Consider the following 12,162-nt stretch of genomic DNA (forward strand, 5'->3'; position numbering starts at 1 on the left):
TTTCAGCGTTGTTACATTCCACTGAGACCTTGCTCGAACTATGTAAATACCTTCTGAATGATCTGAAGTTGTATTATGTAATGTTAGGCACTTTTCAAACTGATGACTTGGAGCAAAGATTTGGAAAGTATAAGCAGATGAGTGGGTGCAACTACAATGTTTCAGTTCAGCAGATAATAGAATCTGAGAGAAAAAATAAAAGTTACAAATTTACTGAAGTTTAAGTCTAGGCAAGCAATTTTCAATGTTTCTGAGATGATCAAAGATATTAATGCAGCTTCAGACCAGGACATATCCAACGAATTCCTTTTGGCTGCTGAATATGACCATGTCATAAATGAAAGTGAGGAAATTGAGATAGAATCCTCTACTTTAGAAATAATAATATTTCTTGCTGGCTTTAAAGTCTCTCTCAGATGTGAATGCTTGTTGTGTAAGACAACTCTAATTACAGCTTCAGACTTAATTTGTGATTTACCCCCTGAAGTGAGTTATTTAAACCATCTAAATCGTGGAGGGTTAAAGTATCCATCTAGTTTCTCACTTGAAATTGGAATTCAGGTGTATAAAATTTTTGAAGTTCTTGTTTCTGATAGTTACAACACGTTATTTTTGTATTCTGAGGACCCCAAATCTGTGCTTAATCATCTGGTACTAGAAGCAATGCAACTTAGTTCCTCTACAATTGTATGTGAACGTGGGAAAACATTAGTATATCTTGATGGCCGGTGTGTTACCATTTGGGCGAATGTATTGCTAAATAACTACAGTAAAATTCAAACAAATGTTTGTGTGGAAGAAAGTGCCTCCAAACGATCTTGGAAGGATAGTGCCGGAAGTTCCAAGAAAACCAGGAAAGCTGCCGTATTTATGGACATCTAAAGTTATGGAGGTAATGCCTTTTATTATTACACATTTTATTTTTGTACGTTCGTTGTCTCCATTGAAAATATGAAAAATATGATTTGTTGAGTGCGTTGACAAGTAAGACAATCGTTATGCTTTGACTGTTTTTATCACGTTCTAAACCAAATTTTCCTAAAATCACAGTGTTATCGTTTTCATCTGTTATATTAATGCAATCAATCGTTAATATCATCATCATCATCTGTTTACCCTCCAGGTTCGGTTTTTCCCTCGGACTTAGCGAGGGATCCCACCTCTACCGCCTCAAAGGCAGTGTCCTGGAGCTTCAGACTCTTGGTCGGGGGGATACAACTGGGGAGTATGACCAGTACGTCGCCCAGGCGGCCTCACCTGCTGTGCTGAACAGGGGCCTTGTGGAGGGATGGGAAGATTGGAAGGGATAGGCAAGGAAGAGGGAAGGAAGCGGCCGTGGCCTTAAGTTAGGTACCATCCCGGCATTCGCCTGGAGGAGAAGTGGGAAACCACGGAAAACCACTTCCAGGATGGCTGAGGTGGGAATCGAACCCACCTCTACTCAGTTGACCTCCCGAGGCTGAGTGGACCCCGTTCCAGCCCTCGTACCACTTTTCAAATTTCGTGGCAGAGCCGGGAATCGAACCCGGGCCTCCGGGGGTGGCAGCTAATCACGCTAACCACTACACCACAGAGGCGGACAATCGTTAATATTTCGTAACTAAAAGACAAATTATATCGCATTACAACGATATGTGCATGCATTGAACAGGTCGGACGGACCTAACCGACCGCCTCTTTGCGTGACGTCACAGAAGTTACAGTACGGCCTGATCATTACGAAGGCAGTGGTTTGTGGGTCCCCGAGCTTGAATACATCAGTCTCCTAGAAGTCATACGATGATACGAGATAACATGCAGACTTATGTTATCCGTCCTTCCAAATAACGCGATTTTTGCCATAGTTTACAAGACGTCGGCTTATCCTATAATTATTATAATCCCAAACACGATCCTTGAGAGACATTTCATAGCTATAGGTACTTGAATGTTACAGCGAGTGAAAGGTGCTCAAGAAGCTCTTTGAAGCACGACTCGAGTGTCACGTTATATCAACCGTAACTTCGTTGATGAGCTTCTTTCTTCTTCACACAAAGCAAGTGCGATGGTGGTGTAATGGTGAGCATAGTTGCCTTCCAAGCAGTTGATCCGGGTTCGATTCCCGGCCATCGCACGTTTTTAATAAAGTCGAGATTGATTCATCTTCCACATTGGAAACGCGATCACTACCAAGTGAGCAGACATTTTCACAGATAATAAAGTCATATTTTCCCAACTCATTAATACATGCATTCAATAATGAATGCTCTCTACCCATTTGATGGTTATCCGTGGCTGGGAGAGAAAAGTGTTTGTTTGTTTGTTTATTTATTTATTTATTAATTCAATCAATTCCTTCACAACGTCTATTGTAATTGGAGGATAACTCTCTACAGACCAACTAACCCCTCATGACACTATAGCCTTGAAGGGCCTTGGCCTACCAAGCGACTGCTGCTCAGCGCGAAGGCCTGCAGATTACGAGGTATCGTGTGGTCAGCACAACGAATCCTCTCGGCCGTTATTCTTAGCTGTCTAGACCGGGGCCGCTATCTCACCGTCATACAGCTCCTCAATTCTAATCACGTAAGGTGAGTGGACCTCGAACCAGCCCTCAAAATCCCTGACCTGGCCGGGAACCGAACCCGGGGCCTCCGGGTAACGAGCAGGCACGCTAACCCTACACCACGGGGTCGGCCTCTACAGACTAGTGACAAATATTTTCGCCCTACAAGGGGATTTGGCCGTGCAGTTAGGGGTGCGCAGCTATGAGCTTGCATCCGGAACATAGTGGGTTCGAACCCCACTGTCGGCAGCCCTGAAGGTGGTTTTCTGTGGTTTCCCATTTTCACATCGGGAAAATGTTGGGGCTGTACCTTACATAAGGCCACGGCTACTTTCTTCCCACTCCTAGGCCTTTCCCCTCCCAACGTCACCATAACACCTGTGTTGGTGTATCGTAAAACAAATTGTAAAAACTATATATGTACTATCCCAAACAAATCTAGGTTTAGTCACCTTGATACCACAGGGGTACTCGGTAAGATATGACGACCAATAGATGTGTCCAGTGTTAATTTCACTTCTCCATCAGGCTCCTCTCTTTCATTTATGCTCTTCGACCACCCTTAGCCAACGCTCTTTCTGTTCTCACCACTGCCACTGATACTCAGTGGGAAGTTCGGCACAGCCGCTACCTTCCCAATCCGATCCTTTTCCCATTCTTCCGTCATCCAAAACTTTGAATGTGTTAGTGCAACGTTAAACTATACTACTATTATTATTATTAATAATAATAATAATAATAATAATAATAATAATAATAATAATAATAATAATAATAATAATTGTACCAGGGTACACCTTCTCCGGCCAGTTAAACTGCGCGCCATTTATAAGGCTATCTGTGTAATCTAACTTAAACTGATAAATTGCAAGATATTTTGATTTTCAACTGTCAAATGGCTCTACCATAGCTTTAATTGCTCCATCTTGCGGGGTAAACTACAATTACTCCATAATGCACCCATAAGGCGAAAGGGCACAATAAAGAAATTTGTACTTTTGAGGTTTTTCAACCTAGTTCTTAGGATTGTTTTTTTATGTATCAATGTTGTCTAGACTTCTACTGTCTCCTTCTTCAATAGTAATCAACCCATAAGAAATTGGCAAATATCTTTTCTAGCCAATCAAAATAAGGGTGTGTACTCTCTACCCCCGATTTACAGTTAAGAGTTCTGGAAACTTCTCTTCAAAAATACTATAAAAGATGGGAGATTTAGGGCCGTATTGTCTTCTTTGCTCCAGTTAGTTCTGTGCGGTAGGGGCCATGGGCGGCGTTAAGAAGGCCTACTGGGCCTTCATGGAATAAGAATAATGGCTAAATAAATGGCCCAAACACAAAATGAATGGAGGCGAATACTTGCACTCCTAGATATGAACACTTAAAACCTAAAGGGCCCTAGGCCGATGAAACAGGGGCTATTCCCAAACTGTGAAGGTGACTCGTATAAGAATAAATTAAGACATTACGGAAAGGAAGAAAACCAGTTACAAAACGTAGTCACCTCAAACCAATATGAAGGGGAGCTCGAGAGTGTACATTACTCTCTATCCCCGATTTACAGTTAAAGATTTTATGATGTTTTTACATTATCCGGCAGAAAGTTACATTTTTAGGAAAACTAGGTTACATAGTTAATGATTCGGCCCTTTCCCTCAGGTTAAACTGCGGAGCTAGCAAGAAATAAAGATGTTATGCGGCCATTACATTGTCGGTGTACTGCTGCCTGATGAAAGAGGCGACGCCCGCCTCTTGCTTTGACACACACACACTAGGTCAGATGACGATCAATTGGTCAAGAGACATGAAAATCCGCAGAAATCCTCGGAAAAAGTTCGAGATCATTCAAGATTAAACTAGCCACACCCTCTCACTTTTATTGGTGAATTTAAAAGTTACACTAAAAATAGAAGAAGAACAACAAGAAGAAGGCGAAGAAGACTGTGATTGGTAGAAAATTAATTACAGAAATTAGGGATTGGCTAGATTCAAAACTGGCGGAAATAAAAAAGGAAATATTGCCAACCCAAAAATGTTTGTTGTTTGTCCAACCCTTGTCCCGTTTCCCTACGGGGTCGGGTATGAGGTGAGATGAATTTGTCGTGGCGGTTTTTTTTTATGACCGGATGCCCTTCCTGACGTCAACCTCATCAGAGGAGTTAATGAGAGATGAAATGAATGACGTGATATATGATAGTAGGGAGAGGGTGAAACCCGGTGCCGGCACATAGCCTACTCCTGTCGAATAGCACCAAGGGGTCTGCTCAAGGCTTAACGTCCCCATCCGACGGACGAATCACCATCAACAGCGTCATATGCCCTCACTCCATATGAGCACTGCGGAGAGTTTTGGAATTTAATCCAGGCTTTTGGCACGCAATCTAGTGATTAGAAATTGTATACCACCACCTCCCCTACCCTGCCGGCCAACATTCTGATGGTGAAAATTTTTTCGACCAACGGGACTCGAACCGGCTAACCTCGGTGTTAGACCGTTTTTAGACTTCAGCGCCTTAACGATCATGGCCACCAGATGAAATAAATGAACATCAATTAGTAAAAAACTTAAGAATACAAAACTTCTTTATATCAAAAGTTCTTTCACTTCGCACCAGGGTGCATGATCATAATTCCTTGGTAGTGTCATCTATGAGAGAATGTCCAAACTTCTTGATGAATGGAAAACAAAACAAGTAGAAATTCACACAGTTCAGGAAACTTCACAGTAACAAAATGATATCAGATTTTAGTGGTGAGTAAAGTTCTAACTTGTTGTATTATTGGTTTCACATTTGATAGATAGAGGAGTTCTTGAGACTCGCCACCACCGGCAGGACGTCCCACGAACCATGCCAGTTAGACGCCGACGAGCGATGAACCGACAGCGTGGGACACAAATCCAACTACGAGCTTTTTAACCGCAACAACTTTAATATACGCTATTGGAGCTGGAATTACCGCGGCTGCTGGCACCAGACTTGCCCACCAATGGATACTCGTTAAAGGATTTAAAGTGTACTCATTCCGATTACGGGGCCTCGGATGAGTCCCGTATCGTTATTTTTCGTCACTACCTCCCCGGGCCGGTAGTGGGTAATTTGCGCGCCTGCTGCCTTCCTTGGATGTGGTAGCCGTTTCTCAGGCTCCCTCTCTGGAATCGAACCCTGATTCCCCGTTACCCGTTACAACCATGGTAGGCGCAAAACCTACCATCGACAGTTGATAAGGCAGACATTTGAAAGATGCGTCGCCGGTACGAGGACCGTGCGATCAGCCCAAAGTTATTCAGTCACCAAGGCAAACGGACCGGACGAGCCGACCGATTGATTTTGATCTAATAAAAGCGTCCCTGTCCGCCTCTGTGGTGTAGTGGTTAGCGTGATTAGCTGCCACCCCCAGAGGTCCGGGTTCGATTCCCGGCTCTGCCACGAAATTTGAAAAGTGGCACGAGGACTGGAACGGGGTGCACTCAGCCTCGGGAGGTCATCTGAGCAGAGGTGGGTTCGATTCCCACCTCAGCCATCCTGGAAGTGGTTTTCCGTGGTTTCCCACTTCTCCTCCAGGCAAATGCCGGGATGGTACCTAACTGAAGGCCACGGCCGCTTCCTTCCCTCTTCATTGCCTGTCCCATCCAATATTGCCATCCCTCCACTAGGCCCCTGTTCAGCATAGCAGGTGAGGCCGCCTGGGCGAGTTACTGGTCATTCTCCCCAGTTGTATCCCCGACCCAAAGTCTGAATCTCCAGGACACTGCCCTTGAGGTGGTAGAGGTGGGATCCCTCGCTGAGTCCGAGGGAAAAACCGACCCTGAAGGGTAAACAGATTACGAACGAACGAAAAGCGTTCCTTCCACTTCTGGTCGGGACTCTGTTTGCGTGTATTAGCTCTAGAATTACCACAGTAATCCAAGTAAAGTGGTACGATCTAAAGAACGTAACTGATTTAATGAGCCATTCGCGGTTTCACCTGAATTTGACTTGCACTGAGACATGCATGGCTTAATCTTTGAGACAAGCATATGACTACTGGCAGGATCAACCAGGCAACTGGCTGGCTCGAGAGCCGAAACCGAGCGTCGTAGCCCGCCGCCGACGAGTGCGGCCTGCGGGACACAGACTTGCTTTGTTCCGTTGGCCAATTATTATTATTATTATTATTATTATTATTATTATCTTTCTTCTTTTTTCTTAATGCGTCCAATATCCAGGGTCGTACTTTCCCTCGGATTCAGCGAGGGATCCCACCTCTACCGCCTCAAGGTCAGTGTCCTGGAGCGTGAGACTTTGGGTCGGGTGGTACAACTGGGGAGGAGGCCTCACATACTATGCTGAACAGGTGCCTTGTGGGGGTGGGGGGATAGACATGGTAAGGGTCAGACAAAGAAGAGAGAAGGACACGGGCGTGGACTTAAGTTAGGTACTATAACGACGTTTGCTTGGAGGAGAAGAGTGAAAGCACGGAAAATTACTTCGAGGATGGTTGAGGTGGGAATCGAACACTCCTCCCCCCCCTACTCAAATGACCACATGATTCTGAGTTGACTCATTTCCAGCCCTCGTACCACTTTTCAAATTTCGTGGCAGAGCCAGGAATCGAATCCGGGCCTCCGGGGATGTTCACTAATCACACAAACCACTGCACCACACAGGAGGACATTATTATTATTATTATTATTATTATTATTATTATTAATATTATTATTATTACCGTGTTTTGGTAGATTGCGAGAGAGGTGAAAGAAGGTGCTGGGGCGAATGGGTCTATCTACAATATCAAAATTAATTTAAAACTTGAACTGAAGGGTGTATTTTTTCAAAACAACAAACTTAACAAACTTTCACTTAGTGAAATAACAATAACATTTTGGGGATTAAAAATAGAGGACCCCAGAATAGGGAATTTAACAGCTTTGGGCTACAAGACCCAGATTTACAAATTCTGAGCTACCAGCTCAAGTTTACACAATTTACAATTTTACAAATGAATTCTAATTTAGGCAAGGGCAGAAATCCAGCAATTCAAGAGCACTTGCTCCAAAAGTTACAATCTCTAGCCTTCTAGAGGCACCCCTCACAATTACAGAAAACTTAGAAAAGAGCTTACATGCTCTCCAACATTAACACATTTCTAACAGCCCGCTTAAGGCAACATTATATCAAAAATCTTACACTCTCTAGCCTCTCTACGCACGATTTACAATAGAAGTTATTTTTACAAAGGGGTATCTATTACCCAACCTACTGGGCGTTCATGGAAAAAGAACAGGTTAGATTACTGGCCCGAACACAAAATGAATAGAGGCGTATACTTACACTCCTAGATAATGAAGAATAAAATCCTAACAGGGCTCTCGTCCCAGATATACAGGGGCTAATCCCGAGCTACTGAGGTGACTCGAATGAAGGTTACTTTAAGGCATTACAGGAAAGAAGAATAGCATTTACAAAGTCGTAGTCACCTCGATCCAAGTTGAAGGGGAACTCGAGAGGGTAACGCACTCTCTATCCCCGATTTACAGTTAAAGACTTTATGAAATGTTTACATTAGCCGAAACGGAACGTTACATTTTAGAAAATGTTGATTGCAGAAATTCGGACCTTCTCCTCGGATAAGTATGCGGAGACAGCAAGAAAGATAGAATTTATGTGGCCATTAGCTGGCTGATGTTCTGCCTGCCGAAGAATGAGGCGCACCGCCTCCTGCCTTAACACACACACTCAGAAAGACGACGATCAATGAGACAAGGAAACTTGAAAAGCCGCAACTTATATACGAGTACCCTCAAGGAAGGTTCGAGAGAATTCTGGACTAATCCGGACACACCCTCTTAATTTTTATTGGCTCAAAGTGAACAAAAAAAGCGGGAATGGTTGAAAATTATTAACAAAAATTCATGATTGGCCAGTTTAAAAACTGGCGGAATGAAAAAGAAGTGTTGCCAACCGAAAAATAAATGAACATTGATTGTTATGAAAACCTAGAAACACTAGACTTCTTTAAATCACAAGTCTTCCACCTTGCACCAAAGTGCATGACCTCCGTTTTTGTAATGGAATCTATGGAGAAATGTCCAAACTTCTTGATGTACAGCCAAACAAAACAAAATAAATCCAATCAGTTTAGGAAACTCAGAACTGATAAACTTCTCAATATTTCAGTAGTGACATCTTCAGATTAATGTCCCAAATTCCTGTAGTGGCAATTTCACGTTTGGTTAGATAGATAGAGTTCATAAAGGCGCTTCCTATGAATGTGCGGGGTTGAGGTGTACCTCCTGGTACAATTATTATTATTATTATTATTATTATTATTATTATTATTATTATTATTATTATTATTATTATTATTATTATTATTATTATTGTTACCGTATTTTTGTGGTAGATAGAGGTGAAAGAAGGTGCGGGTGTGAACGGGTCTCAAACTACGAAATTAAAGTTAATGTAAAATTTAACAAGGTTATATTTTCTTTCCAAAATTCAGAAATAACACGAAAGACAGGTACAGAGTAGCAAGGCAATAAAAGTACAATTACAATATTTACAGGATTTGGGCTTCGCGCCCCGACTTCACAAATCTTGGGCAATCAGCCCAACCTTACTCCAAAATAAGTTTTAACAGAGGGGCAGAAAACCCCATTCACGCTCAGGAGCACTTGCTCCAAATTACACAGAAAAGCCTCCTCGAGGCATACAACACTCAATTTTCAAGAAAGAGCCACTCGCTCTCAAACTTTAAGCCTCTCAAAGGCCACACCAAACTCCACCTTCAAGTTGTCCTCTCAGGACATAGACACAGGGGTAAAATACCCAACCTACTGAGGTCTATTAAGTGAGAAAAGGATTAATTACATGACCTCTAAAATAACAATTTGAGAGGAGGCGAACTTGCGCTCCTAATACACTTTGTTCAAAACCTACTTAGCACTAGGCCGTTAATACAAGGGCTAATCCCATACTAAAGAGGTGACTTTTAGAAAGAAACAATTTACATTACGTTAGGGAAGAAACGGTTGTGAAAATAAGTTCACCTCAATGCAATATGAGAGGGAGCTCGAGAGGGTTAAGCACTCTCTATCCCAATATGTAGCTTAAAAGATAGAATAAATACAAAGTGTCTTTACATTTTAGGGAAAGTTACATGGCGGAAACGCTTCGGACCCGCCCCGAGAGTTAAACTGCTGAGCTAGCAGGAAAAGAAGTTATTAATCGGCCATTACCTTGTTGAACTGCTGCCCGAAGGAAGAGGCGCTTCCCGCCCCCTGCTATGTACTTTACACACTGAAAGATGGTACTGAAGTGGCGCAGAGACCCTAAAATCAGCAGTTTATATACTCTCGCGGAAAGTTCGAGGCGTTTCAGGAAAGAAAACACCCGCCCACAATCATTTATTGGTTAGGGATAAGCAGCCTATTCAAGTTGGGGGAAGATCCATCAGATTGGTCAGAAATAAATTAAAGAAATTCGGGATTGGCTAAATACAAAACGAGGGGAAAGAGAGGGGTATACAGCCAACTTAAACAATAACAGGAAGAAATTTAACAAGAAACAAACTTTTGAAATAAAAATGTCTCCAAAAAACAGTTCTTTCACTTCGCACTAGGGTGCACCATTGTAGTTTTTCAGTAGTGTCCTCTAGAAGAGAAAGTTCACACTTCTTACTACAGGTAAAACAAAAGTACATCAAAAATGACCCAGTTCAAAAACTCCAAAATTTCCAAGTAGTGACATCTTCTGGGTAACTTGAAAATTAATACCGTAGATAAAGTTCAGACTTCCTCCAGCAGAGGAGTTTCAATTGGCGCAAATTTTAAATAAGCGGCGTGGAGGTGTACCGCCCGGTACAATTATTATTATTATTATTATTATTATTATTATTATTATTATTATTATTATTATTATTATTATTATTATTATTATTATTATTATTATCTTTCTTCCTTTCTTTCCTTCTTTCTTTTTTAACCCATTTACCCCCCAGGGTTGTATTTTCCCTCGGAGTCAGCGAGGTATGTCACCTCTACCGCCTCAAGAGCAGTGTCCTGGAGCGTGAGACTTTGGGTCGGGAGTATGGAACTGGGAAGGAGGACCATACTTCGAACAGGCTCTCTCTCCTGTTATGTTGAACAGGGCCCTGTGGGGGATAACATGGGAAGAGGTAGACAAGGAAGAGGGAAGGAAGCAGCCGTTGTCTTAAGTTAGGTACCATCCCTGCATATGCCTGGAGGAGAAGTTGGAAACCACTGAAAACCACTTCGAGGATGGTTGAGGTGAGAATCGAACCCTCTCTACTCAGCTGACCTCACGAGGCTGAGTGGACACCGTTCCAGCCCTCGTACCACTTTTCAAATTTCGCGGCAGAGCCGGGAATCCATCTGGGCCTCCGGGGGTGGCAGGTAATCACACTAACCACTACACCTCAAAGGCGTATATTATTATTGTTATTATTATTATTATTATTATTATTATTATTATTATTATTATTAAAGCCCCCTCTGTGGATGAACGGTACAAGGGGGAATAGAGCAAGTATTGACAGAGAGAGGTCGGACTGTATAAATGACAGAGAATAACATGATAGAACTAGGTGAATACAGACCCAGCTATGAACCCCTGGTCGTCACATCTCATAAGCTTTGATCCCTCTAGTACCATAAAGTTGGTGAAAACTTTTATTCTGGAAAATATTTTTTTCTTCATGAACAATCAGGTCAAGCTTCCTGCCCATTTCCAGTCTAGAAGTTAATATTAGCTAAGAACACATTACTGACAATTTTAAAAGTGTGCGATGGCCGGGAATCGAACCCGGATCAACTGCTTGGAAGGCAACTATGCTCACCATTACACCACCATCGCACCTTGGTTAAACAGTGAAAACGTTTAAGACACAAGTTCTTCTTTACTGACGTCAGCAGAAAGCTTTCACCTGCAGGTAGATGTATAACCAGTTCCACAAGTCAGCAGTGGTATGGCATCAATCTTTCTTTCTTTCTTTCTTTATCTGCTTACCCTCCAGTGTTAGTTTTTTCCCTCGAACTCAGCGAAGCAGCCCATCTCTACCGCCTCAAGGGCAGTGTCCTGGATTGTTAGATTTTGGGTAGGGGGTTACAACTGGTGAGGAGGACCAGCACCTCAGCCAGGCGGCCTCACCTGCTATGCTGAACAGGGGAATTTCACCATCCCGTCATTTGCCTGGAGGAGAAGTGGGAAAACCACGGAAAACCACGGAAAACCACTTGCAGGATGGCTGAGGTGGGAATGGAACCCACCTCTACTCAGTTGACCGCACGAGACTGAGTGGACCTCGTTCCAGTCCTCGTACCACGTTTCAAATATCGTGGCGAAGCCGGGAATCCAACTCGGGCCTCCTGGGTTGGCAGGTAATCACACTAACCACTACACCTCAAAGACGTATATTATTATTATTATTATTATTATTATTATTATTATTATTATTATTATTATTATCATCATCATCATCATCTGTTTACCCTCCAGGGTCGGCTTTTCCCTCGGACACAGCGAGGGATCCCACCTCTACCGCCTCAAGGGCAGTGTCCTGGAGCTTCAGACTCTTGGTCGGGGATACAACTGGGGAGAATGACCAGTACCTCGCCCAGG

The 12,162-nt window shown here is 42.9% G+C and overlaps 2 non-coding genes across 2 annotated transcripts; one reads left to right on the forward strand and one right to left on the reverse strand.

The window, feature by feature from the left end:
* Positions 1 to 2,041: 2,041 nt before the first annotated feature.
* On the forward strand, positions 2,042 to 2,113 carry TRNAG-UCC (transfer RNA glycine (anticodon UCC)). Its single transcript has one exon. It is a non-coding gene; the product is annotated as a tRNA-Gly (tRNA).
* A 9,212-nt stretch (positions 2,114 to 11,325) lies between these two features.
* Positions 11,326 to 11,397, reverse strand: TRNAG-UCC (transfer RNA glycine (anticodon UCC)). Its single transcript has one exon. It is a non-coding gene; the product is annotated as a tRNA-Gly (tRNA).
* Between the last annotated feature and the right edge of the window lie 765 nt (positions 11,398 to 12,162).

The sequence above is a fragment of the Anabrus simplex genome, chromosome 1 (genome assembly GCF_040414725.1).
Source record: "Anabrus simplex isolate iqAnaSimp1 chromosome 1, ASM4041472v1, whole genome shotgun sequence".
NCBI classification, from domain to species: Eukaryota; Metazoa; Arthropoda; class Insecta; order Orthoptera; family Tettigoniidae; genus Anabrus; species Anabrus simplex.